The sequence below is a fragment of the Amborella trichopoda genome, chromosome 12, assembly GCF_054954075.1.
Source record: "Amborella trichopoda isolate Santa Cruz 75 chromosome 12, AtrichopodaSantaCruz75HAP2 v2.0, whole genome shotgun sequence".
NCBI lineage: Eukaryota > Viridiplantae > Streptophyta > Magnoliopsida > Amborellales > Amborellaceae > Amborella > Amborella trichopoda.
The window spans coordinates 38,954,455-38,967,171 of NC_142347.1; the positions used below are offsets into that span (position 1 = coordinate 38,954,455).

The window sequence follows — 12,717 nt, forward strand, 5'->3', positions numbered from 1 at the left end:
ATAGAATAAATACAACCATCTAATTTCACATCTAAAAATCAAGATTAATTGTGGCTATCTTATACCAAAAGATACAAGGCAAGATCTCATTATATACTTTTCCTTCTAGAATTTATTGGTGATTAGGATGTTGGTACAATAAATACCCTCGTTGCAAGTTGTAAATCGAATTTTCCGTTTGATTAAAATCAATTTTTATTTTTTTTATTAATTCCCCAAGAAAATAATAACAAGCATATTAAAACCTTGAATCCATTGTTGGATTGGCCCTCAGGTATATTGATGCAGATCAACAATCCCGAATCAACATGGTAAAAAAAAGTAATAAAATAATACAAATTAAAATAGAAAACAAATTTGGTGGGAAGTGCTCAATTTTCTCATCCGGGTCAATGATTCTACTGACAATAAAGCCTGAGCCTCTAATAAAACTGACCAATTATGTAAAAGAACCTAGTTAGTCCCCTCCCAAATTTAATCTACATCGATGATTCCTAATTTGAATGCGAGATTTTTAGAACCCATTAGAATTTTTTTTTTCCCCTAATGAACATTACCGAGCAGAAAACAATCAAATTAGTTCACTGGGTTTTAAGATTTCTTATATTTCTACAATGAAAAGGCCGGCAGTTTATCTATTATGGATTCCAAAATTGAAAGGGTTATATTTTTTTTATTAGATTTCTTATATTTCTACAATGAAAAGACCGGCAGTTTATCTATTATGGATTCCAAAATTGAAAGGGGCATATTTTTTTTATTTGCACATGATTTTTTCATCAATTACTTAGCTTCACCTTCACACTAAAGGTGAGGGAAGTGGGTGAACGAACCCTAGTGTAGGGGTTAAACAAGGGTTAGCTAACCCACCCCAGTTGTGTTCTTGTTAGAGATGGCGTCAAGTTAACCTCGTCACTTAACTAAAAGCTTTAAAAAAAAAAAAAAATGAAAATATTTTAAAAGTTTGCTTAAAAAAATAGCTTGAAAATAATTTAAAACTTTATTTTTTAAAATATTTAGAATATTTTGTCGCTTAGCCCAAAATTTGAGGAATTGATTATGCTGATGTGGTCACCCTCAAATGGTCAACTTTATCCTCTTTGGTTAGTTTTTGGACTACATATTGGAAAATTTGCCACAAAGAGCCTGTATACCCTCGAGGCATGGGTAAAACTTACACCTTTTCCTAATGGCAAATATGAAATTTTGGTAGGTTCGACATCTTTGGTGCAAGTCTATAACAATCCCACCCCAAATAGCAGCCACTATGGACAAAACAATGAAAGCGCTAGTCCAATGCCATGTGGTATATGATGCTCCAAGGTTATCTCACCGTTGATTCCAAAGTATGGATGGTTGGAGATCAACTGGATGGGACGCACGACGAGAAGATTCACTTTTTTTTTTTTTTTTTTTTTGTGGATCAGTGGAAATTACTGCTCCTACCCGTTTTTTTTTTAAAAGAGTCAATTTTTTTTAAAATGTTAATGAGAATAGAGGCCTCAACTTCTACCTTCGGTTCAGGTGGTACTACCACCACGAGTCTAATGCCATTCTCACAAGGAAATTTACTTACACTTATTTTCTAACCATCTATCAGTGGGAATTGGTACTAGATGTTGCTTAAAGTACCATGTGAGATTGCACAAAGAGAAGGTCGAGAAGAATTCAACATAACAGAAGCACAAGTCTTAAAAATGTTTTTGTTACAAAAAAGTAATAAATAATCCAAGTTTTCTATCAACTCCCTAACCCCAATATTTAAATAACTTTGAACCCAAAAACTTACAAAGATTATTGTGAGCTTCTAGCCATCTAAATCATTTCAATCTCCACCATCAAGTCTTATCTCAAAGATACTAAATAAACACAAAAGCATAAAACTCAAAAGCAAATCTATTTCCGGCTTCCAAAATATGTACAAAAAAATAACATCCAAAACATGGGGATCATAATTTTTGCATGATGTGCTATGGATCATACACCCATATTTTGGAGATGTTCTTGTAATTTATAGGGATTTTCAATTCTTTATAAATGGAGCTCGATGGGATTTTTTAAGGCCACTCGGGGACTATGTCAAAGGGATCATCTCTCCCCTTTCTTTTTTACTATATATGCAGAATGCTTCAGTTTAATGCTTACCAATGTAATGAGGAATGATCACTTTGCAGGCTTTCAAATGCCTAATGGGGGACCGTGTCTTTCACACTTGAAATATGCTGATGATATCCTTTTTTTTTGTGAAGCACAATAGGCGTAGGTTGCAAATATTGCTATTTTTTTGAAATGTTGTGAAGTTGCATTGGGTTTAAAGGTTAATTTTGGGAAAACAGCCATGGTGGGTATAAAATGCCCTGATGTGGAGGTTTCCTCCATTGCATAGGAGTTTAGTAGTAAGATTGAATTTTTCCCTATTACCTACTTGGGTATGCCAATTTCAGATGGTCATCTTCCTATTGCAGTATAAAAAAAATTTTGTAAGATTGAATTTTTCCCTATTACCTACTTGGGTATGCCAATTTCAGATGGTCATCTCCCTATTGTAATTTGGGATAAATTTTTGCAGTGCAACCAAGTTAAGCTAGATTTGTGAAAATTTAAGTATTTATCTTTTGGGGGGAGGATTACGCTCATTAAGGCATGCCTGTCAAACTTGCCTATTTATCAGATGTCTATTATACAAATTCCTACTTCGATAGCAAAGAAAATAAGACTATGATAAAGAACTTTCTGTGGAGGTCCTTTGTGGAGAAGAAGAAGTTCCAACTTCGTCGCTCGATAGAGCGTGTATGCCTAAAAAGGAAGGGGGCCTTGGGATTAGGAAAATCAAACTGGTAAATCAAGCTCTGCTCTGTAAATGGTAGTGGAGATGTCTTACTCTTAAAGACCACATTTGGTACGAAGTGATTGCTTCAAAGTATGGAACAGATAAGTTTGGTATGTGGGTGGGGAATAGGAATGGAGTAAGGACATGTCAGTCAGCTGGAGGGCTATCAATTCGTGTAAAGACTTTATACATGGTGATATTCGGTGGTGTGTGGGTAATGGTTGTAACATCTCCTTTTGGCATCATAAATGGTTGGGGGACTGCCCATTGAAATTAAGTTTTACTTTGATTTATCATTTGATGACTCATCAAGAAGCCACTATTGTCGAGCTTTTTGTTTGCAGGGGTAGTAATGTTGAGTGAAATATTACTCTGCTTTATAATAGGGTTTCTGATTTGGTTTTCTCTCAGTTTGCTTATCTCCATAAACTATTGAAGGATGTTTATATCCCACATAATGCTTCTGACGAGGTAGTTTGGGAGATTGACAAAAGTGAGATATATTTAGTTAAATCTATGTATCATTTACTCTATCATGATAGGGCGCGATGGTCTATGTCTGAAATAGCAAGTGGAAATAGACCCTGCCTCTCAAAGTGCAAGGTTTTTTTGGTTGGCGGTTCAAAACAGAGTTCTCACAGTCAATAATCTGATTAAGAAAGAGAAAATTTTACTGAATATATGTCTCATGTGCAAGGAAGACGGAAAAAATGGTGACCATCTCTTTCTCCATTGTTCGTTTGCTAGTTGCATTTGGAAGTGGTTTTTAGACAAGCTTGGGGCTGCATTGGTAATGCTACTGTCGGTGATTGGGGTTCTTCATAATCTTTCAGTTACTTTACCAAGGATTGAGTGTGTTGTATGGCAAATCTCTAGAGGTGTCATTCTATGGGAGATCTGGAGAGAGAGAAACAGACGAATGTTTGAAGGTATCTCTTTGCCGATTGGAAAAGTTTTGGAGAAAATCTTGCATTCCATCTGGTTGTACCTCTCTGTTGCGAGTTGTGGACATAATATTTCTGAAGTGGATGTAAGAAGTAATCTAATTAACCTTTTCTATTTGGGTTTCCAAAAGTGTAGGCCCAAAGGTAGATGGATGGTCCCACCTTTGGGGATTTATAAGCTCAACTTTGATGGTAGCTCATTAGGTAACCTGGGTCTTGCTGGTTTTAGAGGGGTTCTTCGGTATTGGCTGGGTAATGTGATCTTCTCCTATACAGGGCCACTTGGGGTGCAGACTGCGAATTATGTAGAGATCTTTGCCCTTCTCTTTGACCTTCGCTCCCTTGTGGAGAGGAATTTGGGGACTTCTTACATTTTGAAAGGGATTCCCTCAATATTGTGAAATGATGCAAAAGAGATCAGAAGCTTCTTTGGGAGTTGAAATCCTTGTTGTTTCTGATTTTGGATCTCGCCTCTTTCTTTTCTGTCTCTTTTGTTCATGTGTATAGGGAAGCTAATGTGCTAGCTAATTCCCTTGTCAAAGGAGGTTTTACCCTCTCTGAAGCCGTTATTTCAAATTCTATAATATCGTTCTAGATTAATAATATTTTTGAACTTTCTCTCTCAAACAAAATAGGAGGTTTGGTGATAACTCAGACAAATGGGGTTTATATAAATTTCCAAAACAGATGTCATGTCAATTAGGTCTTCTCCTTGCAGTCAAATAAGTCTTGCATCATTTGTTTATTCAAGGTTTCCAGGTCAAACGGTAGACCGCGTAAGGCGCAACTCTAACAAATACAAGAAATGGTTTGGTATTCCTAACATGATAAGCATTGGCAGAAGGGCACTTTGGATGTCACTTTGAGTCAAGATGTTGGGAAGTTTGGGTTGGTAACTAGTTTTGTTTCACAAGTCAGGGTAAATGAGATTTGATTGGTTGATGTCTTCATCAAAGCAAATAACATTTTCACTGGGATTGGTGCATCTCCAAGGCCCACAGAAGATATGCTTTTCTTTTTCCTCATTAACCATATAGAATATAGATTCATGCCATCAATACATTGTAAACTACAAGGCACCTATTCCCCTCTCTCTCTCTCTCAAAACACATTCAATTCTCTCTCTCTCTCTCTCTGAAGGCTCTCTCTCAACACATTCAATTCCTTTCTCTCACATATCTCTCTTCCTTCCCCCCCTTATCTCTCTCTCTAGACAATATCAGAGAAGTTCGCTACTTCAATATTTAAATGAAAAAGTTTATAAAATGAGGAACTACGGATGCACTTCAAAAATCATTGTTTTAATGTTCAAAAGCCCTCTAATTGAGCATCTCGACATCGATATGTATGATTATGAAAGAAAAATGGATTTTAACTCCTAAAAATAGTACATCTTACACCACATTATCTAGACCGTCCTTTTCAAAATTGTCGTATGTTTTTAGATCTACTTGATTTTAACCAATTTTGGAGCTTAAAATTTTATAATTAAATATGAAAATAGATTTTTGGATAATCCTAAGAATATTTTGCATCAAAATTATATGTTATGATCAAATTTGAAAGTGCACCTTAATTGAGGTTGCAACCTTATAGAAACTGCACCCATATTTTAAAAAAAATGCATAAAATTCCTCGGCATCTTAAGCTAGTTCTTGTGAAACCAGTGAATGTGTCTGCTAGGTCATTAGTCCAAGTGGGTGCAGCTGCCCAAGCATCTATTTTGATAGTAAACATAAAATGCTTATTCAATTTTGGAATTGGTCCCACGTTCTAAATCAGTAAAGAAAAAAAAGGTGAAGTGATGAATGGATTATCTTGACCAAAACTATCCTGTTCCATAAAGTTTGCAACCCCCCAGAACTCTCAACTCCCTTGACCAACAAGAGACTGGCTCAAAAGTTAGAGTTAGATTCCATCTTTACTTGTAGAGAGAGGGAAGAGAGAGAGAGAGAGAGAGAGAGAGAGAGAGAGAGAGGGTTGAGAGATGTTTCCAGATAAAAAGAGAAAGAGGTTAGAGAGAGATACAGATGAGCTGCCATAGGTTCATTCTCTCACTAGTATAACAATCGATCATGTCTGTACAATTCCATGGAAATGGCATACACAAGAAACTCTGACAAAGAGAGAGGTCCAAAAGATGTTTCAGAGAGAGAGAGAGAGAGAGAGAGAGTGGGGCTGCTATAGGTTCATTCTCGTCACAACAATGGATCATGTTTGTACAATTCCATGGAAATGGCAGACACAAGAAACTCACTGACAATAAAAAAGTACGAATAAAAGCCATGAAGATGCCTTCTGGTATCCATTTCAAAAAGATAACTTCTACTATCAACAGGTTGCAAGAGAGCCATTGTTACTTTACAAGGTTTCCTGATAACATAATACAATTGTTCTGGCAAGGTATAATATTAGGGTTAGCAATAAGAGGTACTGGAAGTAATAGCAATTACATAAATGGTTGGGTTGTGCAGATAAACCTAGAAAACCTTAAGTAATTTATCCATGTAACTCCACTGTTGAGTAAGCCAGTGCCCTATATTCTGCATCAGACTTCTTAAAGAGTCTATCTCACACAAAATTATCTGCGAACCCAGGGATCCAAGAACACTAATGCCATCCGGGAATTAGCAAAATCAGCATCTACGAAAGGGATGGCCCTCTCTAAAACAATAATAAAGAAGACTTTCAATTAAGCTTTTTGGTATCTCTCCGTAATACATTTACCAATACAAGGAGTATGCATTTACATACTGGTCCGACAGTCTCAAACAAATGTTTGATGGATTTGCCAATATAACTCTTGCTTGAGCCTGAACTAGCTTGTGAAGTGTCTGCGTAAGAGAGAGAGAGAGAGAGAAAGAGAGAGAGAGAGAGATTCAGTATCAAGTATATAACGAGTTGAATTTTCCCACCAGAAAATATAATACGCATCCATCGTGATGACAAGTGGGTCATTGATTGTTCAACCACTGTGCGCATAGATTGGAAACTGATGACCCTCCATCCAGGGGAAGAGTACCTTCTCCTTAGTGATTTTTTTATTTATATCATTTCACAATTTTGCACATCTTATGCGAAGAAATGAAAGTTAAAGTTATCAATAAAAAACAAAAGAAGACGGTCATGCAAATTTATTAAAGGATAATTTATCAAAATACACCAAACTTTTCAACAATTCAACAGTACCTTTTTCAACTATTCCAACTTATGATAATGTGTATTTGATGGGTATTTTGAAATTAAATCAAAAGATATGGTAAGATGCTAAATAGTTGATCTCTTATGTGTGTATTACATGCATGAATAAGGGCTACAGTATACAGACCTTAATCTCAATTTTGCCAACTCAGATCTCAAGATCAAATGAAGAGAGAGAGAGAGAGAGAGAGAGAGAGAGATGTGTTCATAGAGTCAGGCTACTACATCCAAGTTTCTATAAAGATGAGTCCTTCATAAGGTAGGAATCGAAGTAGGGCTTGAGCAGTTAGCAGTGGAGATTGAGGTAGGGCTCGAGCAGTTAGTAGGAATCGAGGTAGGGCATGAGCAGTTAGCAAATACTAAATCTCAAATTCCATTCCTACTGCTGAACTATCGCCCCCCCTAAAAGAAAAGTCCTTCATAAGATATGCAATGTCCAAGCTTCAAAGTGAACTTCACAAGACTACTATTCCAGTTCACATAAAAATTAATGATAAGGGGAGGAATAAAAGACGTGCGACATATACACTGTTTAAAAAAATGGATCAATGGGGCAGATTGTCCAACCCCAATCCTGGTCCAGATCAGCTGGATCAGCAATCCAGATTGCTCTCAAATGATCTGATGGATCGGTGATCCAAAAATAATTTAAAAAATAAATGAAATAAAATAAAAATTAAAATAGAGGTTTATGGGGGTGGGGATTTAGGGAGGAACCACATAAAACATTAGACAAGCTTAAAGAAACAAAAAAAAGAAAAACATGAAAAGAGTAGTTTTAGGGGGGAACCAGGTTAGGACCCATACCATTCCAGAACAAAGTCGGTCCTGATTGATTCTGCATCCGGATCAGTGACCCAGATTGAAAATTATCGAGTTTTAATACACTGTTTATACTGCATATGCACAAGAACTCCAAAACACCCCTCTCTATTCTCATTTTCTAAATTCAACTTGGAAACCTCCACAAATATCCTCTATGATCTGTTCTACGCCATGATAAGCTCATGTCATCATAGGTCTCCAACATTCATGAAGATTGTTGCTCCTTAGCAGCCTCAGATATTGGTTTCTGATTTTAGGAGCAGAAGCCAGTTTTGTCCATAGCCCTCCTGTTTTTTTGTTCTTTTTCTTTTTCAAAGCTAACCCTCAAATTCATATTCAATTCATACTTTACATTTATATGCACGCACGTGCGCGCGACACACACACAAATGGCTGCTATATCCATGCTAGATACTTTCAAATGACAAACAAACTGATGTACCCCATGGTCTTAGCCTATCCATGAAACATAAGTTTATATCATGTGCAGCTTTACATCTAATGCCCTAATTTTGCAGTCCAGGATATCCTCTTTCTTCCCTGCTCTCAGGGCCTGTTTGGATGCCACATAAGTTGCAGACAAAGAGGTCCTATAAAAGCAGGCCCTTCTCCTTGGTGTCTGGTGTAGCACATCCATACACAGTGAATCCGTGTTTTTTGTATGTTATAATCGATAATTTGGGACGCTCATCCCCAATAAGGCAGCTCAGTTCTGCGACTTATATGGCACATCCAAACTGACCCTTCTCCAATGCATTCAATAACCACGAAATAACTTCTTCTCAGACATACATCCATAAAATTTCCCTTGTATGCAAAAGATCCCAAGTATGCCACTATTGCAAAAGGCACAAAGGATATATTTTTGCGGAACTTCTTCGGACATGAAATAAAACAAATCTCCCCCCCCCCCCCCCCCCCCCCCCCCGCCCCACCACAAACACATACACATACACAACCAAAATAAATAAATAAATAAATAAAATAAACAATGTTTTAAAAAACAGTCTGCCCGGCGCCTAGGCGGCCAGGAACAAAATACCACACACCTCGACCCAAGCAACCCAACACGGGCGGTTGTACCTAGGTGGGTGCCTAGGCGGCGCCCAAGGCCATAAGGAGTTTTCGAATTTTAAAAGGGAAAAAGGAGTCATTTTGACCCCCAAGTTTGTATACAAAGGTTATGGGGTTTATTTTTGAACCCCCAAAGTGAAAAAACAAGAAACCCTCAATCTCTAAACTTATTTATGAGAATCTGAAGTAATTTCTGAGAATCGAAAGTACTTTTTGTGGATTGAAAAAGTTTTCTTTTCTCATTGAAATTATTTTTAGGGTGCTATTGGTGGCATTCGAAGACTTTTGAGTTAATTTGTAGCTCGATTGAAGTAACCAAAATCGAAGATCAAAGATTGGGAAGAAAAGGTCAGTTTGTAATCTTTATTTGAGTTTTATTTTTCCAATTTGAGCTGTCTTCTACGGGGTCTAGTAGGAATGAAGATCCGGGATGAAAATATTGTGTTAACCCTGATAAAAATGTAGGAATAAAATTATGTGCAATTTCTGTGGACATGTTTCTAATGCCAGTATAAATAGTTTTGAGAAACATCTTGCTAGTATTAGAGGTGATGTTGGCCCACGTAAGAAAGTCCCATATCTTGTAAAGAAATAAATTTTGGAATACATTGGAGGTGAAAAGAGTAAAAAAATTGCAAAAAAAAAAAAGATATAGCAGAATTAAAGTCAGGGGTCCATGTTTTTTATGATAATATTGACACTGAAGAAGAGGATGAAGAGGGCGAAAAAGAGGTAGCCATGGTTGGTACTCAGAGCTCTAATAACAAGAGGGATTTTATGTCTAAAAAGCCTCGTATGAGAGGGCCTATAGATAGGTTTTTTACACCTAGCCCTGAGACAGCATTTGAGAAAGGCAAGGGAGGAAATGGGAAAAAACAAGTGACAATTGAAAATAGATTTAAGAAAGAAGATAGAGCTAGGGTGATTCAGTATATTGCTCGGTGGTTTACCAAACGGGTATTTCTTTTAACACTGCTCGCTTGAATAGCTTCCATACAATGTTGGAAGCAACTGGACAATTTGGGCCAAGTTTGAAAGCTCAAACACCTTATAAGATTGGAGAGCCACTACTGAAGAAAGAAGTTGAGTATACTAACGAATATCTCAAGACCCATAAGGATGGATGCGCTAAATTTGGGGTTTCTTTAATGACAAATATGTGGAGTGATAGGAGGAGGAGTAACATGAATTTGTTAGTAAATTATGCCACGGGTACAGTTTTTTTGCGCTCAATTGATGCTTCCAATGATATTCATGATGCGCATTATATATTTTCTTTCATTGATAAGGGCATTGAGGAGGTTGGGGAGGAACTTGTAATTCAAGTGGTCACAGATAATGCTGCTCCCAATCTAACTGTAGGTCATTTGCTTCGACAAAAGAGGCCTCATATATTTTAGACTCCTTGCGCTGCACATTGCATAAATCTTATACTTGAGGCCATTGGTGAATTGCTTACTATTAAAGGAATTATTTTTAAGGCTAATGAGGTTACAATCTTCATATACAGTCACATACTTACCTGCATGATGCTCAAGTTTACAAAAAAGAGAGAGCTAGTGAGGCTTGGGGCCACTAGATTTGCCACTGCCTACCTTAATCTATAGAGCATGTATAAGAGGAGGATCGCATTAAGGTCTATGTTTGCATCAGAGGAGTGGAGTAGGTGCAAGTGGTCTAGAGATGCCAAGGGAAAGAAGACACGGGATATTGTTCTTTCCAAATATTTTTGGCGTGGGGTGAAACATGTGATATTAGTATTTCTTCCCTTAGTGAATGTCTCGCGCTTGATTGATGCTGATAAGCCCTCCATAGGTTTTATATATGATGCAATGGAAAGGGCTAAGAATGAGATTGTAGAGAATTTGGTCAATAATGCAGCCAAGTATGCCCCAATTTGGGAGATTATAGATGACAAATGGGATATGCAGCTCCATAGACCATTGCATGCAGCAGGGTACTACTTGAACCCCAAATTCTTTTATGCAGATGCGGATATTGAGTCAAAAGGTTAATTATGGAAAGTTTTAATGAGTGCCTTGAGAAATTAGTTTCCGGTCCATATATCCAAGATAAGATATCAACTGAAGAGTTAATTTCGTACAAGTGTTCTTTGATATCATTTGGGAAAGATATGGCATTAAGACAGAGAAACAAAGACGAACCAGGTAGTATACTTTTGACTTTTGTTTTATAAATTATAATTTTCTTTCAAGTTTCAAGTTCTAATAATGTTAACTACCTAAATTAATTATAAAGGTTGCCCACATATTGTAGCCCAATGGTGGAGACAACATGGGAGTAGCGCTCCAAACCCCTAGAATATGGCTACACAGATCTTGAGTTTGACAACTATCTCTTCTGGTTGTGAGCGCAATTGGAGTTCGTTTGAGATGGTATTTCACTATTTTACATTTTTATATGCTTTTCTTGTTTATAAGTTCATTTTGTAATATAGATTCATAGAAGGTAAGAAGATCATAGACTCATAGTAGTTTCTTATACATTTTTCCTTAAAGGTGCATATAATGAGAAGAAATAGGCTTGAACAAAAGAAGCTCAATGACTTGGTTTTTGTTAGAGAGAATCAAAGGCTCAAGGAGAAGAAAAAACAACCAAAGAAGGATCCTATCCCTTCGAAAGACATGGAGAATGCTTCAGATTGGCTAGTTAGTGACCCTGGAATTGAGGAGGTCTTCCCTGGGGAGGGGTTTGTGTCACAACCCCACCCCTAACCCCTACTGTACTTGCCGGAGGGCAGAGTGCGCATGATCAAGGGTAGCAAATACCACTCAGGAGGGAGTGTGCTCAACTCCTTAAAAAAACGGTATTCAAAGCAAACCACGAAAGAAAACAAAACTTCCCCATAACACACATGTACATTAAAAGCTGGATAACCTAGACCTCAGCTTGTAAATACATTATATATAAATTTTCCAAAGAATTACAAAAGAGCTCCAGGCATCAAAGGCCAATACATTACTTCCAGAATTAAACAAAAACTATGACCAAGCTGCCATTCAGGAACATACAATAGACAGAAGCTTCAGCAAAATAGCACGGCTCCAACCACCGGTCGCAGTCCCCATGCCACCTATCTTTGACCTGCTGCTATCAATCTACAAGGATGGAAGTCAAAGGAATGAGCTATAAAGCCCAGTAAGTAGATCCAGATGCCATGTGTGACAACTATATCTAACGATGAGTCATGAGTGATTCCTTTTAGGGATGATCAGTTTCAATGCAGATATCATATACATTAGCAATTTACCAAATCTTTCATTCACGAGCATCATAATAGACTATCATAACTATAGCTTGACAAGCATAACAGGTATACACAACACTAGCAGGCATAAACCAACTCACTCCCCAATTCCCTACTCTAGAAGTGAAAACCCAAAAAGGGCACCGTGAGTAAAAATGGAAGAAATGATGGACATGGCCGAAAGGTCATGGGTCAAAGAACCCCGAATAAAAAGAGGTTGGTGAAAACCGTTTCGACGGTGCCACTTCCCAATCCAAGTGAAACCCGCAAAGGGCGCTCGGACCAATAAACAAGTTGATGCAACACTCGCCTCAACAGGCGGCTTTAGCCCACATTCTAAAGAGAAAATACCCTGGTTTCACAATACCAAGACCCAAAAAGACGAGCACCAAGGAAATATTTCGACAGCTTGAGTCCATTTGAAAAAGGACTCGAAGGACAGAAGACTCGCCAAGAAGGCAAGACAAGTCTCATGAAGAAGAGCACCATTCCCAGGAGGTCACTAACACGCTCCAAGATGTTGAAGACGCCCCAAGAAGGCTAAGTCAGCCAGACCTTGGACCTGTTATGCAGTA

At 37.6% G+C, this 12,717-nt stretch overlaps 1 protein-coding gene across 5 annotated transcripts in view; it reads right to left on the minus strand.

The window, feature by feature from the left end:
* Positions 1–6,082: 6,082 nt before the first annotated feature.
* LOC18446903 (uncharacterized) overlaps positions 6,083–12,717 on the minus strand; it is a 44,274-nt gene continuing 37,639 nt past the window's right edge. For 2 of the 5 annotated variants that reach the window (XM_006857008.4, XM_020675192.2), the window contains one exon: positions 6,083–6,608. The gene's annotated coding sequence lies outside the window, so the exon portion shown is untranslated. Of the gene's footprint in view, positions 6,609–11,752; positions 11,994–12,717 lie in introns of those variants that run through there. The other 3 variants (XM_020675191.2, XM_088853747.1, XR_016045817.1) reach the window with 2 other exon arrangements.